At 34.0% G+C, this 22,652-nt stretch overlaps 1 long non-coding RNA gene across 1 annotated transcript; it reads left to right on the top strand.

Moving 5' to 3' along the window:
- The first annotated feature begins 10,673 nt into the window (after window positions 1–10,673).
- LOC148113136 (uncharacterized) lies at window positions 10,674–22,248 on the top strand. Its single transcript, XR_015728519.1, has 4 exons — window positions 10,674–12,401; window positions 13,416–13,537; window positions 19,819–19,929; window positions 21,939–22,248. It is a non-coding gene; the product is annotated as an uncharacterized LOC148113136 (long non-coding RNA).
- The last annotated feature ends 404 nt before the right edge of the window (window positions 22,249–22,652 follow it).

The raw sequence follows: 22,652 nt of genomic DNA, 5'->3' as shown, positions 1-22,652 counted from the left end.
ACTTTTATAATTTCTAAAATTCTTTCTTTTGACGTGGTTTAGAAAAGTGTTTTTCAACTTCTGCAATTTTAAGATATATGGAATTCTCCAGAATTCTCCAGCCAACGTCTAGTCCCAATATCTTAAATTTGCATAGATTGAGAAACATTGGCTTAGAGTAGTTTGCCAGGTTGTAAGTATTGGATCCCCATTCCAAATGAAGGCACTCCTTCATTTTGCTGATTTGAGCAAAAGGATGCTTTGGTTAGCTGGCCATGAAATGAGCAGTGTTTTTCTGTCTCTGTTGAATTGCCAGAGGGTGGAATGGGGAAGGATGAGAGCATCGCTCCTGCAGGAAGGGTCTATCACTTATGTTTGTATGCATAGCATTATCTTGCTAGGTGCACTGAGAACTGCACTGGCCTTGGGGTAATAGGCTGGGCCAGCATCAAGATTTGATATAATTCACATTTAAATTGAATAACAAGTCAACATAACCCTGGGCAATGCACCAAATTCATAGGAGTGCTGCAGGATATTTTACTACCTAATAAACAGAACTGTACATGGCACACAGCTTGGGAACCACTAGAGGCACTGTGAACTGAGGAAATTTGGAAAGCTCTGCCTTAACTCGTTCTCTAACTTAGGGACAACTTTAATATAGAAGCCCTCAGCCATTTTAAACATTATTGTTAAATCCTTTACCTCCCCATTTTTCAATATTTCCTTTATTATCAAAAGAAAATGCATATTTGGCTTGTGAACATCAGATCAATGTCATCTACAAATATCTCTACAGGAGATAACCCATGTTGAATTACTCTATAATTTCATCAGAAAGGACCCCTGTCCGCAACCGGAGACTCCTTGCCAATCAGATTTGACAAAATTGGTTAGCTTGAAGCCAGTGATAAGACTTTTGCATGAGGCACATCAATTAATTCTACAGTTTAAAGACAATGCATGGTCATATCATGCTTCATTGCAATAGGAGTTCCACCACAGACTTCAATTATGAAGTTGCCTGTTTTCACAGCAGCTTGGCATGGATTTTCCAATTTATGCAAACAGAGCAGTGCAGAGAAGCAGAAAGAGATACCACATAGCAATTCCAGGCAGGGAAATCATATATGATGGCTTTTTTGGATAGTTAGGTAGATCAAATTAATAGGCTATTGTACTTGCAAAGCTAATTTCCCCTGAAAATCATGGAGCTCTCCCCTCAACTCTGTCTGGGTTTAAGCATTTATTTCAAGAACATTATGACTTCCAGAAATATACTCTTAAAATTGCATAATATTAAATGAGAATCAGTAAGGGTTCTGAAAGTAATAGATGTTAGTTTGTATGAATAAACAGATAAACTTGAAAGCTTTTAATCAGAACAATCAAAGAATCCTAGTCCTTTCTCAACTGTTCAATGTGTTGGAATGCCAGATGCTTAATCCATCACTGTCTCATCATCTTTTAAGTGGAATGTCAAAATCGGTGGCACCGATCTTGACATTCTTTTGAAAACAGTTCTTTTATACATAGTTGTGGTTTTGGAAATAATGGAATTACACTGAGTTGTAAGTTCTACAGTTGAACCACTGTAGAAATTATAACTGCTGTACGAATATGGTATTCACAAAATTATTACAATCTTTGAATACAGAATGGAAGAAATAAAGTGATCTTTTTTAAAAAAATTGCATGTTCAAGCTATTATTTCCACATCATGCAAAATGTTAGAATACTTTTCACTTACTAGACTGCATTGTGTTGCATGCTCACAAATAAGGGGTGGTATAAGGATGACAATTTAATCATTTAGATCATACATATCTTCTCCATCAGAATTTCTTGAGAAAGGATTAAAGTTTACAGCCTGAAAATGATCCAATGCTTTGTTTTTCCCAGAAGCAATGTTAATTATTTTCAGTTTGAACTTTCTGTTTAAAGTTGTTTCCCCCCCCCCTTTTTTTTAAAGAAATAATAGGGGAGCATCCTTTAAAAAGAAAACTGTCAAATTGCAAGGGAGAAAAAAATCCTTTTTCTCCAGTAAGTTGTTTTGACTTAAGAAACATAAGGTATGTGTGGGAAGCAACAGGTTCTTGCCTTCTTACATCCTTCACACCCCCTGTAGGCTTTGAAATCAGTGTTCAAAGTGGACTTTCTGAATTTATGAAAACCCACAGGTCTGAGATACATCCCTAATGGAAGTCAAACACGACACCCTAGAGATAAAACATGGTGGCCTTACCCTCTGTTCACAGTAGGTGCCTGTGTATAATAAATATTTTATTTTACCACAAAAACAAATAACTAAACATACCCCTGTGTTTCTTCTGAACTCCACAGTAGCTTTTGTGAGTCTGCAATATTTCAAAGCTGAGAGTAGAAACCACAAATTCGCATCAGTTACCTTGCATGCTTGTACTATAAAGAAGCAAAGCTACTTTTACTCTATATAATTTACACCAGCATTGGAAAAAAGGCAGTCTGTCATATTCCTAGGTAGTGTTTACGGTTTTGGAAAATGTGAAAGATGGCATTGTATTTGCCAGGATGTTTCATCCCAGGATTAGAATGCATTTTGAAATATTCAGAAAAAAACGCAAAAAGCCTATTTATATACAAACTCTCCAAATCATTGGCTGTCTCTGAATCATGCCAGTTGATTTAAACCATCATTTGATTCTAAACTCTGGGCTTTAAAGCTATCCGATGTGGAAAAAATAATGATGCTAAATCTACACAGTATCTATAAAAGTTTATTGTAATACTGACTTATTTCAGAAAATTTACATAGTCACCCATTGTAAACACACAACCCTGAGAGGTGAACAGGACTGTACGTACAAAACTAATATAAAAATCCAAAATAATACAATACAGAAACAAAGAACCTGAGTTATTTTGTAATAATTCCATAAAGACACATGTACATTGTGCTCGTGTAAAATATTGGCCCTAAGGCTTAGAGATATATTAACCGCCTTCCAGAAGACAAAGGAAGTTGACTCTCAGAGTGAAGGCTATTCCAGGCTGAGGCTGTGATGTAAAACTTGATTCTGAAAGCACGTTTTTGTGAAATAATTTGAATGGTTTTTTTTCAACACAGAAGTGAGGGACAATGAAAAATGAATGAATGAATGAATGAATGAATGAATGAATGAATGATAAGTTGTGAGTTTATACGACTTTCTGTGGTAAGTTTCTACACTAGATTGACTATCATTTTCTGTATCTGTAATGGAAATTATAATGATGGAGGTTGCAATCCAATAAATCTGAAGACATCTCTTTGGAAGAGGCTGTTCTATGACAAAAACTGACTTCAGATAACTATGTTTGCCATTGCTGTGTTTATTCATGTTGTTTGAAGACAGGTGTTCCAAAGAAAAAACTTTGATTTTTCTTAAATTTGTTATGGAATCAATTGACCTTCGATTTCATTGAGGAAAATGTTAGACAAGAATAAACCAGTGATTTCGGTTGTGCAAAGAGAGCTAGTATGTATACTCATTTCTGATATGCAATGTACGCTTTCTTCAGAGCTGCTTTGCACATTAATGCAGATCACTCTCCCTTGTTTCTAAAAGTAAAATGGCTGCATTGTGTTATGTTATTCTAAGTTCTTCACTGCAGATAGAAGATGTTCCTGAGCATGCACTGCCTATGTTTGAATTATCTTCTGACTTAGTGATATATTGGGACAGAACAGAAAGATAAAATTTTGAGAAGAGTCAAAACACATTGATATCATTTTCCTTACTCGACATCAGGAGAAAAAGGAAAAAGACAAATAGAATCTTTATCTTTTGCAGAAGAAACAGAACTTGGCAAATATTATATTTTATTAAATGGAACTAATTTATATTTAAATTATCTTTTTAAAAAGTTCACGAGACCTTTATTATTACATTGTTATATTTTTATTTTTTCTGTATTTCTACTTTATGATCTCAAGGGAGTGGGGCTGCTTAGAAATCAAATGAACAAACAAATATATATGGTTTCACATCAAGTGTTTAAATGTTATAATAATTGTCAATAAATAAGCAGTATTGGGGTAGTTAATAGCTGTGCACACAACAATCACACATATACATACTAATGTGTGTATACCTCTATTACTGTAAATCATTTTATGGTAATTGGTAAAGATGAGGAAACCCAAATAATAGTATTTTAATATTCTTAGTTTAAATGCAGGTTTTAAACATAATTTGTGAAAATGTTTCTGTATGTATGTATGCACGTATGTATGCACGTATGTATGTATGTATGTATGTATGTATGTATGTATGTATGTATGAATCTATCTATCTATCTATCTATCTATCTATCTATCTATCTATCTATCTATCTATCTATCCATCTGTCTATCTATGAATCATCTATCTTCATTCAGGCTAAAGAAATAGCCGTAGCACTGAATTCTCTAAAAAAGGATAGACAGTATTATTCTAAGTTTTTATTTGATGTTTGTAATGTGTGTATGTGTGTGTAAGCATTCAAATATAGAGAATCTGCAATTCTTTATACATAGATGCCATTTTGATTTTTTTGTAGGTTGCTATCACAGCAGCCTTCATATGAAAACTTTAGATTGTATATCTGGATGGGGAATTTCTAAACCCTGTTGCCAAGCAATCTTGCCTTCAGCTTAACTCTCAAAAGTAAACTAACAAACAAATGAAGGGATACTGGAGATTTATTTAGCCCAAAGAAATCCCATGTTTTAAAGATTCAGAGGAAACAGTTTAACAACTATGTAGTCTCAGACGAAGGGACAATTTTAGTTCATATATTCCCTGTTTGAACCGAGATAGCCAAATACTGAATTGAAAAATAAGCTTGTGCTAGAATGAGGCAGGAAAGCAGGAAGGAAACCAATTGCACACAGGAAAAAAAAAGTCAAATGAAAATAACTCTAGCTTAGCTAGAACATTTTATTCAGTTCAACAGAGCCTGAGTTTCAGAACTTATGCAGATGTTCTGAGAGAAACAAGCAGCTAAGAGATGAAAGTATTTCAGTTGCTATGGGAGTTTACAATTAGCAAAAAAAAAAAAAAACATGCCAAACTACTTAATAGAATAATTACAGCTTCTTTTAAAAAAAAAATTTAGTAACATTTATTGCAATATGAAATATAATAAAATTAAAATTAAAATGTGGGAAGGGAGAAGGCATGAAGGATAATTTTTTAAAAAGGAAAAGAAAAGACTTCTGACTCTTTCCAGTATAGTGACATACCATTTTCATTTACAACTTTAACTTTTTGTATTATAATTAGTTATTACAAACCATGTTTGACACCATTATTCAATCTTCAAACTAAAGTCTAAGTTTCTTTTTTAACTCCCCAGTTCAAGCTTTCAAACCAGAAACAATTCCCCAATGGAATCAGAACTAAGCAAACTCTTCTCTTTATCTAAAACAGTTTACATTGCCATTTCAACCAAATCAATTTTTAAAGTTCACAATAGTATAATGTGCCATGGTTTTTGTTTGTTTGTTTGTTTATTAGCCTTTTTTGTGTGGGCGGACTGTAGAGGAAGAATGAATGTAAAACTACAGAGAGATTAGTTTGCTAAATATGTTGATAAATTGTTTGGATAAAATGTGAGAAGACAATATACACATTTTTGAAACTGTAATATTATTTTATGCCAGATCAATGATTTACAACCCGCAAAGTAAAGATTTGATTGAGAAATGAACAAAATTTACATTTATTGAACTTGCTGTATATCAAATAACTGGCATAATTTTTCTATTTATGTTGGGAAAGTATGAACTCCAATATAGAACAACAATATCCATGATAGGCATTGTGACCTCTCAACTCTACTGCGTATCTAAATAACTATGCTTTTTTAATCAGAAGGATCTAATAATCCAAGAATTTTGCTCCTAAGAAAATTTGCATTTGATTCCTCCAAATTGTCTCCTGAAAGAACTTGGAGAAAGAAAAAACAATGGGCTGGTACAAATTTGGGAGAGATCAAATTTTAACAATTCACTCATTGAAGACAATTATATCTCTGTTCCAATTAAAATCTGTGTTCATGTAACACAGCACACCCTGAAGTGAAAAGGCAGAAAGTCTTTAACTGAGTTTTTCCTGCACCTTTGCCATGGACAAAGTTTAGATAACCAGTTTATGTGACTCCTAGTTATGACACGTATTGTTTTCTATTGGATGAACACTTTCCTGTGAATGGCTCTTATTCAGGCTAGTCATAATTGAAATGTGATCTGTTTCATTCGCAAGATCATTCTTTTCTGAGAACAACCAGTGATTCTCTATCATTTAATTCCTTCCAGATCTGACTTTTCAACCTTACCCCATCCAAAGGAATTTGGAGGGTGCTCCATTTTAGAAAATAGGCACTGATATTTCTTTTTCTTAGCTAGAACTATACCTCCTTCAAATTCAGAAGGATGTTTAAAAATCTCTTTTAATCATGCTATTGTTGTATGTATGTATTTGACTGTGTTATTCACAACAGCTTACATTTATTTATCCTATTTAAAATATAAGAGCTCAAATCCTGACTTACTTTAAATATTTTAACGACATGCTGTTGCAGCATTCTTTTACTTAAGTAAACAGATTCCAATATATGATTAGGGTAAGGAACTTATCACAGCATATTAAAGAATTTCTTTTGGCTCCAGTTTTCTTACCCAATAGCTACATTTGCGCTTCTACGGGTCTCATGCCTTCTGTCACATTAAAAGTCAACGAACTGCACCCAATTAAATTTTTATATTTAATAAGTATTTTTATTAATCTACTATTTTATTAAAAGAATTTGTAAATATTTAATGCCATTTTATACATAATACTCCGTCTTATTAATCTAGTAAATTTTAGTAGTAGAATTGTTTTAACTTTTTTCCTTACTACTGCAACAGATTAACAGTTCGATTTAAAAATATTATATGTGCCAGATTAAAAATGCAACAGCACCTTCTTCTTAACTGCAGCATCTAAGTCTCTGTATTTCTGACTTAGGTATTTGGGAAAGAAAATAGTTTCCAAGCCTCATAGATCACCTTTGTCTTCACATTTTAATTCATAATCTAGACATGCTTGATAGTAGTTTCTTCAGTACAGCTGACCTCTCTGCCAGACAAAAGTTCTCCAGCTACACGCACTTTGCATGCTTTATGGAAAGCTGTTCTGTGCACTTTTTCCTCCTTCCAAATTAGTAGCACAGTCACACAGCCAATTGAAATATGCATGTAGTTTCTGCACCGAAGTGCCATTGCCTTCTCCTCTTGCTGACACTTTTGATGTTGCTTCCTTTCATCACCATCACCATCATGTTCCTACAACAAGACTTAACATCTAAGGCCTTATTCCGGGCATAATTGGGAACTACATGCCCCAAACTTTAAAGCTGGGTCTATATATATATATATTTTCAAATAACATTTTTAGTAGAATTGTGGGCCCACTTATTTCTGCAGCTAGTTATATTGCTTATAGTTACATATATAAGCTTATCTTGGAAATTGTATCCTTGCAAGAAGCCAATCCATTAGAGCCATGGAGGCACAGTGGTTAGAATGCAGTACTGCAGGCTAGGTCTGCTGGCTGCCAGCAATTTGGCAGTTCGAGTCTCACCGGCTCAAGGTTGACTCAGCGTTCCCACCTTCTGAGGTCAGTAAAATGAAGACCCAGATTGTTGGGGGCTATATGCTGACTCTGTAAACCACTTAGAGAGGGCTGTAAAGCACTGTGAAGTGGTATATAAGTCTAAGTGCTATTGCTATTGCTATTTTTTTTTTGTTGCTTTAATTTATATGCCGCTCTTCTCCAGAGACTCAGGGTGTCTTACAATGTGTTAAGCAATACTTACTTCATACTTCATACTTCATACTTTTGTATATTTATACAAAGTCAGTTTATTGCCCCCACAATCTGGGTCCTCATTTCACCTACCTTTGAAAGGATGGAAGGCTGAGTCAACCTTGAGCCTGGTGAGATTTGAACTTACAGTAATTGCAAGCAGCAGATGTTAATAACAGTGCTTTAGTCCACTGTACTACAGGCTCTTTTTATTAAGAAAGATCTGACTGCTGAAGTGTTTTCAGCTTTCCCAATTTAGTTACTTCCCACATTTACTGGGTCTGATTCCATTGCTTATACTCCCAGCAAAAATTTGTTTTACAGGATGAAATGTCTCCATATATCAGGTATTGTTGTATATGTGATTCTATTTCCCAATGTGAACAACTTTATTTTTGTTCACATTGGGAAATAGAATCACATATTATATTCATAATCACAGGGAAGTATATCAAATAGCAGGTTTCACTGCTAACCTCTTCTCTGTACCACCATCATCACTGCTTATTTGCTTCAGATCCAGTTCTCTATGATAAACCTATAGAAATGTATGTCAGATTGCAGGATAATCTGATTTATTAATATTGTCAGTTTCACTAATGGGTAAATATGATTGGATAGCCTTCAAAACTTTTATGGATAGCCCTTTATAGTTTTGAGAGCTATATATAAGACCTAACACAGGTTGATATATACATTCAGAGATGGTAATGTGCGGTTGAATGAATGTGCCTCCATTAGCTCTAGCTTGGATTACAGATGTCACCACTTAAAGTTAACCTTAAGCAAATTTGTCAAAATATTACACTGAGCTTTTGGAGACGGATCTCTGTCTCTCTGTCTCTGTGAGTGTGGGTGCGTCTGTGGGTGTGTGGGTGTGTATGCAATGTGGAAATGCAAAAATAATTAAGAAAGAATTTATTTGCAAATTCAAATTCATAAAAACTTCTTTAATTTTTTTCTCAGAGACAAGTGTACTCAGATAGCGATATATATCTCATTTAAGAAACATCCACATAGAATCTTCTGTCTGCTAAGTATACCACATGATAATTATTGGTATTCTAATGTGAAGAGAATACAAGAATATAGCTCTCTTTTCAAACTAATATGAATCCAATCATGGCAGTATCTACCATAACTTCTGCTACATACAGTAGATAGTTTTCACTGTATTAATTCTAAAGTCCGAGACTGCAGACTGAATTCCCTTTTTAAAAGGTTGGTTTGACATATTAATTTAGAGTCATATTTATATAATTAAAGTGTTCAAGCATTTCACTTTCTCATAGATTGTCCAAAACGGTAACATTCAACAAATATTATTTTGTTCTTGAGACTAGTTTCCTGATTACTGCATGTCAGTCACACACACAAAAAGCGCCTCTATATCTTTATTCTCTTTAAATGTAGAAACTATCTAAACCTAAGCATCATACTTTCATTTTTCATGAAAGTTGCTGTAGATTTGAAATGGGTGAATTTTTTTTTTTTTTTTTTGTAGCTCCTCCACCTCTTCCTAGGTTTTGAGGGTTGTTTGTCATTTTCTATTCCTGTTGTCAATATATTGTAGGAAAAGAATGGGCAGACTATGGAGATGGAGTCAAGAGAGGAATCAGCCTGGAGTCATTATATTGTCACAAATATTATATGTCTAGTTCCCCCTTGAGTTCCGTTAACTTTTATCTAGCGCAATGTAGTTGGCCATTAGTTGATTAGATTCTTGTGTATAGACTTGACCAATAAATCTTATTAACTGGAACTTGATATGTGGTCCTGTTCCTTCATGCCTTACATATATAGTTCCTAGAATTTTAAACTTGTTTTCCCACTTATGAAAATATAAGCTTCCTTAGAACAATAAAGCAAGCTACCAAGAACGGCAAGATTTTCTGAACCCTTTCTGAAAAGATTGGTCTACATGAAAGGGAAAAAAGGATAATGGGACACCTACAAATCAGGATGCTGAAGCATGCATCATTTTTTTTACCTGCATTTTCACCTACAGCCCCTCTTACATGTTTGTATAGCCAAATTATTTTAATGTATGTGTTTTTCTACAATTTGTTAAACAGGTACATCTGATGCACCATTCAGAAGAATATTGACTATTTTTAAGCCTGCATATTGGTTTGCATAGTGGAATTTAGCATGAATACATTAAAATGCAAACCAAGGAGATATTATTTTTATTCTTGTAGGAAACTCTGTATCAATACAAGCTAAGTACTTCTAATATATATTATTGCTTCTTTTTTCTTTCTTCCTTTTTGGGTGAAGTTGGGATAAGAAGAAATGTATCTGAGGACTTTATGATCTGTTGTGCAGGATTTCTTATTCTGCGCCTCAGAAGAATAGGGCTTCAGAACCAACTAAGCTTTGAATTTCCTTGCTTTTGTCAGCCTCATTATTAGCATCTGGAAATTATTAAAATGTAATTCTCCATCTAATAATCATCCTTTTACTCCCCTATCTCTGTGACATGAACTTTAGAATATTGTGAAAACCTTCAGAAGTTATCGTGGATTTTTTTCAAGTGCATTGATCAAACATTTGTACATTTTAATGTTATAAATAATTAAAGACTTTCATTTCTCAGGCTTAAAATTAACTTTTTTGTTCTGTTTTTATAGACTAGTATAAGGCCAAAGCAAAGAATAATTTAATCTTTAAAATGCTTTAAATTTAAAGCGCTGAAGAATGCAGAACACTGAATTGCTCTTGTATGTTAGGCTTTCTTTACTTTTGCTCTGATTACTGAGAAGATGAAAATAATACTATAGTTATCTATAGATAGATAACTTTATAAGTAAATGCATTCTTTATAAGTAAATTAAAAGAAAAATACTTCACTGTTTTTGTCAACTTGTTAAATTAATTCACCTACTTCCTAGTAATGCTTCACTTGTGGGCCCACCAGATTATAGAGGAAATACAAAAACAATATTTGAAATCAACCACATATTGTAAGCATAGCATAATTAAAGGAACTAAAACTCAAATAAGGATAAATGATCACTAGGTTTTATATTTATGGTTGGATAAAATTCTATTGAATATAACAGACAGAAGTTGGGACAGGAAGAACACTAAAATGGCAATCAAAAATAGTTGTACATATTTAGAGAGAAATATGTCCTGATAGATATGATGAAAAAATATCTATCTAACCATCCATCCATCCATCTGTATATCTGTCTCCCAATCTTCTAATAGGTTATAGTAAAAAAGATCAATACCACCAATAGTAGACTAGAATAGAATTAGAATAGTTATTTAGCACTTTCTATAAGCAAAATGACTTCTAATAATTAGCCTACATGTCATTCTTCATTCCCAATTATTAACCAGTTGAGGCAATGAATTTGAACCTTTGCTGCTGTCTACTGGGCTGAGTAGGTTACTGACAAATAAACATAATAGATAATTAACAAAGAATCTTTGTTTTGCAGCTCTTTCACTTCACATTACCAAATTCTCTGCACTCTTTCTAGAATCTCAACATCTTTTTTACATCACGGCAACCAAAACTTGATGCAGTATTTCAAGTCTGGCCTTACCAAGGCATTATAAAGTGGCATTAACACTTCACGTGATCTTGTTTCTATCCCTTTGTTTATGCAGTCTAGAACTGGTCTTCAGTCTAGGAGCCTAAAATGCTTCACCCCGCAGTCTCTTTCACCCTTTTAGTTTTAGATTTTTTCTATTTTGCTCATGAGAACTACCATGTAATTGGTTTATCTGAGATATGACTAGCCCAAAATCACTTAAGGAGCTAAGTGGTGGATTTGAACCTGCATTACCCTAGTCTTAATTCAGTTCTTTAATCTCTATACCACACTGGGACTTCTCCAAAATTGACAAATATATGGATTTAATTTTATAAGGAAAAAGAAAAATAACTACTTTGTATGTATAGGAATGTTATTGGAAATGGAGCCTTTACTTCAGTTTATATTCAGAAACCAGAACTGGGAAGTATAAAAACTTACCATAGTATCATATTGTGAAAAAAATCCCCAAAATTTAGATTACCTTGTAATTTATGGAATTATTTCCAAATAAATTTTATTAATTAGGATTAACATTTAAAACATTGGGATATATGCTGAACTTTGGGTCTGTATTGAACTTCTGAATGCTTCCTTTAATAGGATCTGAATTCAAAAGCTGCTTTCTACATTTTCCTCTAATCATTTTTCAAATTTCTCTTGCAGTTGGCTATACCACAAAATTGAATCAGCATTATGGATTGTAATAAGCAAACTTTCCCATTTCAAGTTTTAAAATGAGTCTTTCAATCAGATGCATACTCAAAGCTTATCAAATCTTGTTCAATCCTTTTTGATTGCGGTGAATTTCAGAGAACTGCCTCCCAGGTGAACAGTTTCATCTTTCTTGATTCAGACTGAGCAAAACATACTCTGAAAGCAGCAAATCAGATATTCTGAATTTAACTCCACTTCTTGGGAGGAAGTGAACCCCAACAGACTTTATGAAAGTCACTTGTTGCTTAGGTTATAAACAAATACATTTATTCACCATTTAAAAAAAAAGAATACCCAGGTAAGTTTGCAGGAAAATGTGTCATTTTGTGATAAGTGATTTAAGCCATGAATAATTCTTGTTTCTCCTTCCCTAACTGCTGGTTCACTCGCTATGAATTTTATGAAAATTGCGTTAAGGGAAATGTAGATTTACTGAGAGCACTGAAGGCTGTGTTGATGGATCCAGCTATCCTGAGTAATCCCTTGCAAGGGAATCCATTTGATGCCAAACAAAAGTTGCTCTCAGCTGGCTGGAGATTCATAAAAATTGTCTGTCAGTCTGATCCTGTGAAATGATAATACCACCTTTGTACTGATAATCCAGACGCGGGCAACATAGTGCCCATCAGACCAGAGTGTTTATAGATGTTTCCCTTGGCATCTGTCAGTCTCTCTGCCCCATCTAACTAGCATGCAGCAACCAAAACTCTGCTTCTAGCGTTAATTTCAATCAGAAGAATACATCTGGGTCCCACATAGGCTCCATGGGCATCATTTGAAAATAATAAGGAAAGATAGATGCCCTACCTTCCTTTGTTTGGAGGTATGTCCAGCTGCTCAGCAAGAAAAGAGAGAAAGCCACAGTCCAAGGACCATGAGCATCTTTAGGCTGAAATCTGATAGTAATGACTTGGATGGTATAATATTCTTCATTGTGGATCAGAACTCTTACCACCTTTTATCTTATTTGAGATAAAATTAAGTTTTCCTTTCGGTTAAGTACAGTATGTGATCAACGTGACCATGCATTCTTTGAAATGGCTCAGAATAAGAATTTCAGACTTTGTACAGAAAGAGAACTTCACTGCTCTTTGTTAATAGCATCAATTAGCCTCTTCCTTTATTTATTTATTTATTTATTGTCCAAGCCTGAAAGGGTCCTCCTATAGTTTTAAGAATTGCTGAGTGATTTCCTTAAAGCAGTAGCATTTTTTCAACTATAAAGGAAAATAAGAGAGGTGCTATGGTCAAATGAGGTCTGAAATATTTCCTCCAAATAATATTTGACTCATTTAGTGCTTTATATTATCAGATCACTACCACATTACCTATGGCTCCCTCGGAATTCAAGGTACTGAATTGAACCCCGAGATCATCCAATGGTGTTACAAATCATAGTCAGGAACAACTTCCGCCCATCACACCAACATTACTGTGAGTAAATAAGTTCCCCTATTAATATGACAGAGCTGGTCTCAAAAAGTCGACTATACTTACTCACTCTAGATTTATTCTGGAATTCTTCCAATTTACAGTACTTCCAAGTTTCCAGTAAAACCAATGCATTAAAAAATTCAGCCTTGTGTAGAGAGTAAAGAAGATGATCTTGACGGAGATACAAATATTATTGAGGCCAAGGGGGCTGGATCATTTTTAAAGTCTGGAATGAGATAACAGAATCAAGGATGCTTTCCTAGTCACTGAACTAGAAGAAGGAGGAAGAGGTACAACACAGTACGACATGCAATATCAGTCCCTTTTTTCCCCAGCCTACAACTGTTGAACACAAAAGATGTATTAAAAGCAATTGGGTTTAACACAGTAGCGAAATCCACTTACTTTCTCTACCAGTTCAGGAACGGGAGTGTGCGGAAGCACGCACGCGCTATGCGCACGCACACCTCTTTTGCACATGCGCAGAACCTTCGGCTAGCTGGATAGAACCGGGGGGATTTCACCATTGGTTTAATAATTGTATCCATCTTCAGATCTTGCAGATGTTGTTGTACTATGTTCCTGTGGAATTTATTTCATGGAGTTTCCAGAGGGGAAAAATGCATGGGATGTATCTCCCACTTCCTTGATGATAAAAAATTACTGTCTGTAGTAGTTGTATTATATCTCGCTCCATGATATGACTATTTCTGGATGAATAATATCAATATCTATTCCCCTGGAATAAAATGAGTCCAGGAGATCAATAGGAGTGGAATATGTTTCAAAGCTACCTGTCTACTACTCTCATATTTTTTCAAAATGATTTTTAAAGCTGGAAAAAGGGTATCTTGGCTATATCAATGGATGTGACATAGACATAACATATAGTTTGGTCTTGAGGTTCTGCTGTGTTCATGTTTATTTAAATATTTCAGATTTTTCTTTTGTACCATATTTATTTATTATAGATTTTTTTTATTTATATTGCTACTTTTTCCCAAGTTGGCTTCTTGTATCTGTGAACAATATATTGTTACTCACTATACTTTTTGTCAAACAACTCTGACAACTATTGACTGAAATTTCTTATGTAGATTTACATTCTAGTTCTTTTCCATATTAATCTGAAACAAACCATGAAATGCAATATATCTGCCATTACTAAATTTTTAGCTAAAATAAGAGGTTTTAAGGTGAAAGAGTCATGATTCAATATTTAGATTAAAAAAATTATTTCTGTTAGCAGTTTGAATTATTCCAATTCTTATTTCTGTTGCAACAGAAAATATTGTCTGAAATCATTTTTTTAACAAAAACAACTTGACTTGCAGCCATTTTATTGCTTTTGGTTTACTTACTGCCACTATCTGGAGAAATTCAAAAAGGCAGAATTTGGTTATGCAAAAGAGAAAAAGTAAATGAAAAAGATTGGCCATTTTTCTCAGAAGAGTTTATAATGTAACGTAGGTAAATTCACCTTCACGAGAAATGGGCAGCACATAACATCTTGGAATTAATGAGCATATATTGTGTGCATGCTTCTCAGGCCAGATCATTTTTTAAAAATATTGATCAGTAAAACCGGCGAGCTTCATTGTAAAAATGACAAAGGCTCTCGGGCTTTAAGGAAAGGTTACAGGCAGGATGTGCAAGCTCATTCTTAGCGATTCAACATGGTAACTGGTGCTGCGCTTTTAATGAGGGAAATAAAACATCCTCTTAATTGGCTATAAAAGGAGGTAGAAAGAAAGCTGCAAAAACATTAGGCTCTATGCATAGTTATCCGTTTTCTAACAATGCCACAAGTTAATAGGTATGATTTTCATTAGTTGCACTGATTTCCACTGAATGGTACCAAAAATTGAAGATGGTTTTGAACTCAAAGGCATTGGGAAGAAAATAGAACAGTGCAGTGGGACAGAAGAGTGCCAAGTGAAGTTAGTCTTTTGAGATCCCATAGTAAAAACCAAACACATGCCAACTTAGCAAACACCACTTCTGACTTTGCATTATTTCCCATAGAGGGTCAGCTCCAAATTTCTTACTCATTATACTATATCAAATATACTTAGGTTACTTACAACTATAGGATGAATATAAATGCAAAACTAAGAAGAACTGGCCAACAGCTTGGTCTCAATAGTTCAAAAGACGGAGGAGGGGCAGCCAATCTCAGCAAACTTTGGAAAAGAAAAATAGACTCATAAGCATTCTTCCCATTGCATGATGTGTAATTAACAGACTCAGGGAAATAGTATTAAAATCTGTGGTGTTCAGACGGTTGCTTAGAATTTTACAGTAGTATAGAAAACATGAAATGAGCTTGTTACGGTTTAAGAGTAATTCAAAAACCAATTCCAGTAAAAACACAGCCTGGCAACAAATTTCATCATTTTTCTTCATTAGAGTCCTGCTATATTACAGAAACATGCAAAATGAAGACACAAGAATCCATTTTATGCAATGATTGATCTTTATGTATAACACAGTGTTTTAAGTTTCCTCCCAGAGTGAAGATTTCCTTTGAAATGATCAAGTTAGTCATCAAATTAGTAGAGAGATTAAATCTGTTATGTGACCAGCATACCTTTCAACCTGAATACAGCTTTGGCTGCTGTTGTCAAGCATTCTGTATTGGATAAACCAGGTCTGTTTTCCAAGAGCATCATTTCTACCCAAAGATTAAAACATGGACTCTCCAGAATGTGAAAAGTAACAAATATTCTAACCATCAACCAGATTCCACATTGCTTGAGAAATCTGTTAAAGTTAGTCAAGCGATTGCCTGTAATAATTAATTTATATAGAATAATATATCATATTCTATAGCACATAATGCTCTGTGGACTAAGAAAGACAAAAAGAGTTGGTTTTATTTTTCCAAGCGATACAGCGATACTGGAGGGGTTTGTAAAAATCATTCCTTATAATTTCATGGACTATAGTTACAGAATTGAAGCCTTTACATATATATCAAATACAACTTTGACATCAACAATGGTATCATCATAATGCATTTAAACAGAAACATATTTGCATTCAAATAATATACCAGGTTCATTGGAAATCAGAATGGAAACTCAGATGCCAGGTTTCTCCCCAGAAATTCTGAAGCACAGTCACACACACATTTTAACACATACTATTATCTACAAACAAGATATTATGAGATCATGGGAACCGAATACTGTAATCATGATTGGGGTGTACTTTATGTTATGAACATTAATCCATATTAAAATAAAAGTGGCTTGTATCAGCATTTAGAAAACAATAGACAATTTCTTGATGAAAAAAAAAGATGGCATAGACCTTGATATTTTGAAACAGTATGAAAATGGCTATGTCCTTGTCCTGAAATTTAAAAAAAAGGCAAGAGAAGGTATGCAAAAATAGCTAGAGAGAAACCAAGGTTCAACCCCATGCAAAAATGAAAATTTCATTGTGGCTTTTTAAAAGTCACTATCTTTTAACCTACTCCATCACATAAATGCAAAAGTCGCATTGTGAGAAATCAGTAAAAGTGGCCAGATGCAGGTAATAGATAAGGGAAATAATTTAAGTGGCAACAATGCAAAACTTGTTCTTTAATTTACGCAAGTTCTGTACTAAGCGAAGATATCTTTGATATTTGGTAATAAGGGACAAAAAGTTGATTCTCACACATCATTGAATAAACATTTATACAAATTTTTGCTCTATCCTAAACTTTCCCTCAAGTAAATCCTCTTTTAAATAGGAAATTTTAATTCAAGATGTATAATAAATGTGCATTCCTTTAATTTGAGCATTACTGTAATCTAATGTGAATAAAAATGTCACTTGAGATACAAAAAGCAACAGCCCCTTTAGGGCTAGTGTCATAGCACAAGCAACAAAAGGGAAAACCTTGTTAATCCATTGGAAATATCATGTTAATAAAATGAAAATGAGATAATGACTTTTGTGGCTAGCTGGATCTTGTCTAAAGCCTCTTATGAGCTTCATGTGTCTCAATTAGGAACTATATCACGTGCACAGCTGCAGGCTGAGCACAGTTACAAAAAAGTTCAGTGCACTCAGAACACAATACACATCACCCTACGCGTGAAAAAAAATGGAAATGGATTCCTTATTACTGCAACTTCTTTCTAAATGATAGGCAAAAGTTAGAAGTATTGTGGTAGGATTCTAAATAAACTTTACAGACAGATGCAGTAATTCAAATACAAGCTCTTAAAGGATCTGCAGTTATTTTTCCAATTTATAGCTCGATATATTAGATTTACTGCACAAATACTGAAAACAAATATCTGGGATTTTTTAAAACAAAATATTGTGATAATATGTTTGTGTTTGTTCCAACATATGTAATGGGAAATTTTCTGGACCTGTGACTATTCTGAACAAAGACACATATATGATAGCAATAGTCAGTCTGAATAAGTTATTTATTAGCAACACTTTTAAAACTTTTGAGAGATTATAAAACATATATGGCAGTGTCATCATCATCATTTTAGCCATTGGTTACCCATTGAGAATGAAGGTCTTTTTTGCATGTTTCCAACCTATATGGTCCTCAGCTGTCTTTCGCCAATTGAGAAAGAGACCAAAAACAAGATGGATAACAACATTAGCAAGTATATGGAAGTATATACAATTAAACTATTTCTTGTTGATTTCACTAAATATTATCCCCAATATTTAGCACCCAGTATGTGAGCTTGGGCTATATTGTGCTACAATAGTGACTATACAGTTTGGAAGAGGACTTTTGTTCTAGGCACTAAAAGTTGGCTGAATAAAATTCATCAAGATTTATCCTTTGAATTGGACTTAATGTTTAAAAATTGAACTGCAGTATTTCACATTAAGATGTAATTAGTAGCAATGATTTTGAATGGAAATAAACAGAATTAAAAAATAGCCAAATATCCATCTTCAATCTTATTCCATACTGGTAATTTACTTTTTTGCTACTGTTGCAATTGTTCAATATAATCCACTGTAATTTATTTAGCTGCTATTACAAAAATCTAACAAGGACTCTGATGTGAACTAACAAATCATATTATGAATAGTTGTGCATCCTGAAGCTATCGACAAATTGCTTAGAGATTTGACTTTTTGCTTATCTTATTTTGAAAATCACATCAGGGCTGGATTAATGTATGAACCTCATTCTATTTATCTTTTTAAAGACAATAGAATAATTTCTTTAAAATCTCTGTTGAAGGCCGAGAAGAATACCCTTTTTGTGACAGCTTTAGTTGAATCACCTCTCCAAATTCTAATTCTCAAATTCTCTACTAAAATATCTTCCAATACTAATTTAGAGACAGTCTTAAAGAAAATTATTATAACATTGTTCAGCTTTTAAAAATGATCTGTCTTTAGATTTAGTCATGAAAGTTATTCAGTGATGGACTGAATAACTTTTACACACACACACAGAGAGAGAGAGAGAGAGAGAGAGAGAGGAAAGGAGGGAAGGAGGGAAGGAAGAAGAGAGAGAGAGAAAGATAGAGGGAGGGAGAGAGGGAGAGAGGGAGAGGGAGAGAGAGAGAGAGAGAGAGAAACACAAAAACAGATTAATGCATACACATATACACAAAGATGCTGAGACAGAAAGAGAAAAGCATATAAATTTCTTTCTTGATGTGTGGTTCACTTGAACAATTTCATAACATGCCAACAACTGATTTCTAGCCTCCTGAGTAGGCAAACACATCTTAATATCTTTTACTACGGCAGGGTATACAAACAATATACATTTTTGTTGTGATCCAAAGGCTTTCTGGCAAAAGAAAAAAATGCAGGTGTAAAGTAAAAATGGATTTTATGTTGATGCAATATGCTATGAAAGAAATGATCACAGTCTGAGTTAAGGCAACATCTGGGAAAAATCTGAGTTAAGGCAACATCTGGGAAAAGATACAATATGTTCTTCAGCTGCTGAGCAAAATCCAAAGATGTGCGCAGGACTATTCCTCTGCATTAACTCTACTTCATGGGATCTACTGGCCATCTAAAAGAGAGAATTACCTGTTGGAATTTTATTAATGGAACCCTCCATTGATTGGTGGATTTTATGGGATATTAACATACTCTTTTCTTAGCTTTTATGGTTTATGCTGTTCAATTAATACTGTTTTATAACTGCTTAAGCCTGAACTGAAAAATTAGCCTATCAAAGATGATATAAATATGATGAACTAATACCTTTCCATCCTGCTAAACTTTATAGATGGTTACTCTTTAAAGTTTCTTACCTGAAAATATTACTATTATTACAGTTTGTCACAGTTTGTCAGTCAGATATTTAGACTGGACTTGGCATTTTTATTCACCTATCAAGAGCTTTCCAAGGATCTGGAATAGGCAGATGTTGTTTGAACCTCTTAAAGGTATGTAATGTAAGATATAAGCTGCTCTAAATAAAGCTGCCTTTTGTAATTGACAGATGGTGATTTGGTTAATGCCAGGGATGCTCAATTGGTGCTGCAGATGTTTTGGGATTTCACCCAAGACATCTGTTATTATTGGTAATATCTTTACTTTCTTTTGTCACAGTCATTTTATTTCTAAGTGCAAGTCTTTGTATTATGTGATTTTCTCCAATTCTTTCTCTTCTATTTTGCTTTCTCCAGGTACTGCCTCATCCATTATCCAGAGTTTTTTTTCCTTTCTTTCTTATTGACAATTGTTAAGACAGGGCTGTTATATGGCAAATGCCTGTCTGTTTGAATTTTAAAGTTCCAGAGATCTTTAACTTCTTCATTGTTTATTACTTTACCTATTTTATGGTCCCACCAGTTCCTATTTGCAGACGAATCATATTTCTTGCAAATAGTCCAATGCACCATTGTTGCTACTTTATCATACTATTGTTTGTAGACAGTCTGTGTTCTTTAAGCACCTAACTACGTAGTCCACGGTTTCTTCATCTTCTTTCAGACATAATATTTGCTACCAGTTCTGGGATGCATTCTCTGTATGTGTTTCTTCTTAAACTTGGTCTTGTGCCACCAGAATTAGCCCCCCTGTCTGTTTCTTCAATTTTCCTGCTCTTAGCCATGCCAGGTCTTGCTGTTATCTGCTCTGCCTCCTCATTTTTTTTTTAGCATACTGGACATGTAATACTTTATCTTGCCATGTCTCTTTTCTGTTTTCCATTTGATCTTTCCTGCAGGCCAATTTGGTCTGTTCAGTATTCAGTCAATCTTTAAATCAACTTCTTCACTGTCCTTCAGATATAGAATAGGATAGGATAGGATAGGATAGGATAGGATAGGATAGGATAGGATAGGATAGAATAGAATAGAATAGAATAGAATAGAATAGAATAGAATAGAATAGAATAGAATAGAATAGAATTATTTATTGGCCAAGTGTGATTGGACACAAAAGGAATTTGTCTTAGGTTTATATGCCCTCAGTGTACATAAGGAGAATAAAATACATTCATCAAGAATAAAAAGATACAACACTTAGTGATAATCAAGGTTACTAATAAGCTATCAAATCGTACTAGGAAACAAATAAAAACAATATAATTGAAAGATACAAGCAACATGGTTATAGTAATAAGTGGGAAGAGATAGATACTAGTAAGGAAGAGAAGAATAATAGTAAATTATTAGTAAACAGTAAACAGTCTTAGTAAATAGTAAACAGTCTTAGTAAATTATTTGACAGTGTTGTGGGAATTAGTTGTTAAGCAGAGTGATGGCATTCGGGGAAAAAACTGTCTGTGTCTAGTTGTTTTGGTGTGCAGTGCCCTATAGCGTATTTTTGAGGGTAGAAGTTGAAACAATTTATGTCCAGGATGCGAGGGGTCTATAAATATTTTCAAAGCCCTTTTTTTTGACTTGCACAGTATACAGGTCCTCAATGAAGGCAGGTTGGTAGCAATTGTTTTTTCTGCAGTTCTAATTATCCATTGAAGTCTGTTTTTTTCTTGTTTGGCTGAAGAGCCAAACCAGACAGTTATGGAGGGGCATATGACAGACTCAATAATTCTTCTGTAGAACTGAGTCAGCAGCTCTTTCTTCCAATGCTCTCTTTTTTCTTCACCTTTTTTTTCTTCCAATGCTCTCTTTTTTCTTCACCTGTTCAACTACATTTCTTCAAATGTATTTTCTTTAACATACATTATATGTTTGATATACAGCAACTTATGCTCTTTGGTAAGTAGAGTCTTTAAATGTTACTGCATGAATAAAGGGCATGAATCATTATTTTTCTGATCTTCCTATCCAGGGCTTTTACTTCTGCTTGAGTCCATTCAACTAATCCAGTTGTGTATTTAATGACGCTGGTATTGCTCATCACCTTGGTGATGTTTCCTCCACTGACTTTAAGATCTTCTTCACTCTCATTATGCAATCACTTCTAACTTTCTTCTTGATTTCAGTGTGCTGTTGTTATCAACTTGAAAGAAGTTTGGGCATTTGTAGTGGTCTTCTTAAAAGCCCTGGAATAATAATGGAAGAATGCCCTCTAAATACTGGAGACACCAAACCAGCCAACAAGAAAAACTAAATGAAGACTAGAAAAGAGACAAGGCAAGGCAAATATTACATGGCCAGTACATATTATTATTGTTACAAATGATACTAAGGGAATATGCTGCAATTTGAATTCACTAGTGAATAACTATGCTCTCTGATAAATATTCATTTGCATCTAGAATATGAAATTAAATTCTAAAGAGAGAGGGAGAGACGTGCATTGATATCAACAGGGGCCTAGCCCCAAATCATCACAAGATACTCATATCTCTGCAAATACTTCGTCTAAATATAACCTCTTCATATATAATGAGGTTAATATTCCCATTATTTCTGGCATTATTTTTTAAAATGTAGCTTTTTAAGAGGGCAATCATTATACATTCATTTAGTATTCATAGGAAGAGCAATGACTATAATGAATTCATTTGATATTCATATGAATGTCACATGCACTTCCATTGAGATACTACCATAATTTTTCTTTAGTGAAGCTGCTCTCCCACAGACTTTCCACTCATCACTGCTATTTTTCCTATTATTCATCACACAGAGGAGAAAAACCACTGAAATTAAAGAGACCACATAAAGATATATAGCCCTTTACTTTTTTTGCA

The sequence above is a fragment of the Pantherophis guttatus genome, chromosome 6, assembly GCF_059756535.1.
Source record: "Pantherophis guttatus breed Tessera chromosome 6, ASM5975653v1, whole genome shotgun sequence".
Lineage (NCBI taxonomy): Eukaryota > Metazoa > Chordata > Lepidosauria > Squamata > Colubridae > Pantherophis > Pantherophis guttatus.
This window is presented reverse-complemented; position numbering and strand designations above follow the sequence as displayed.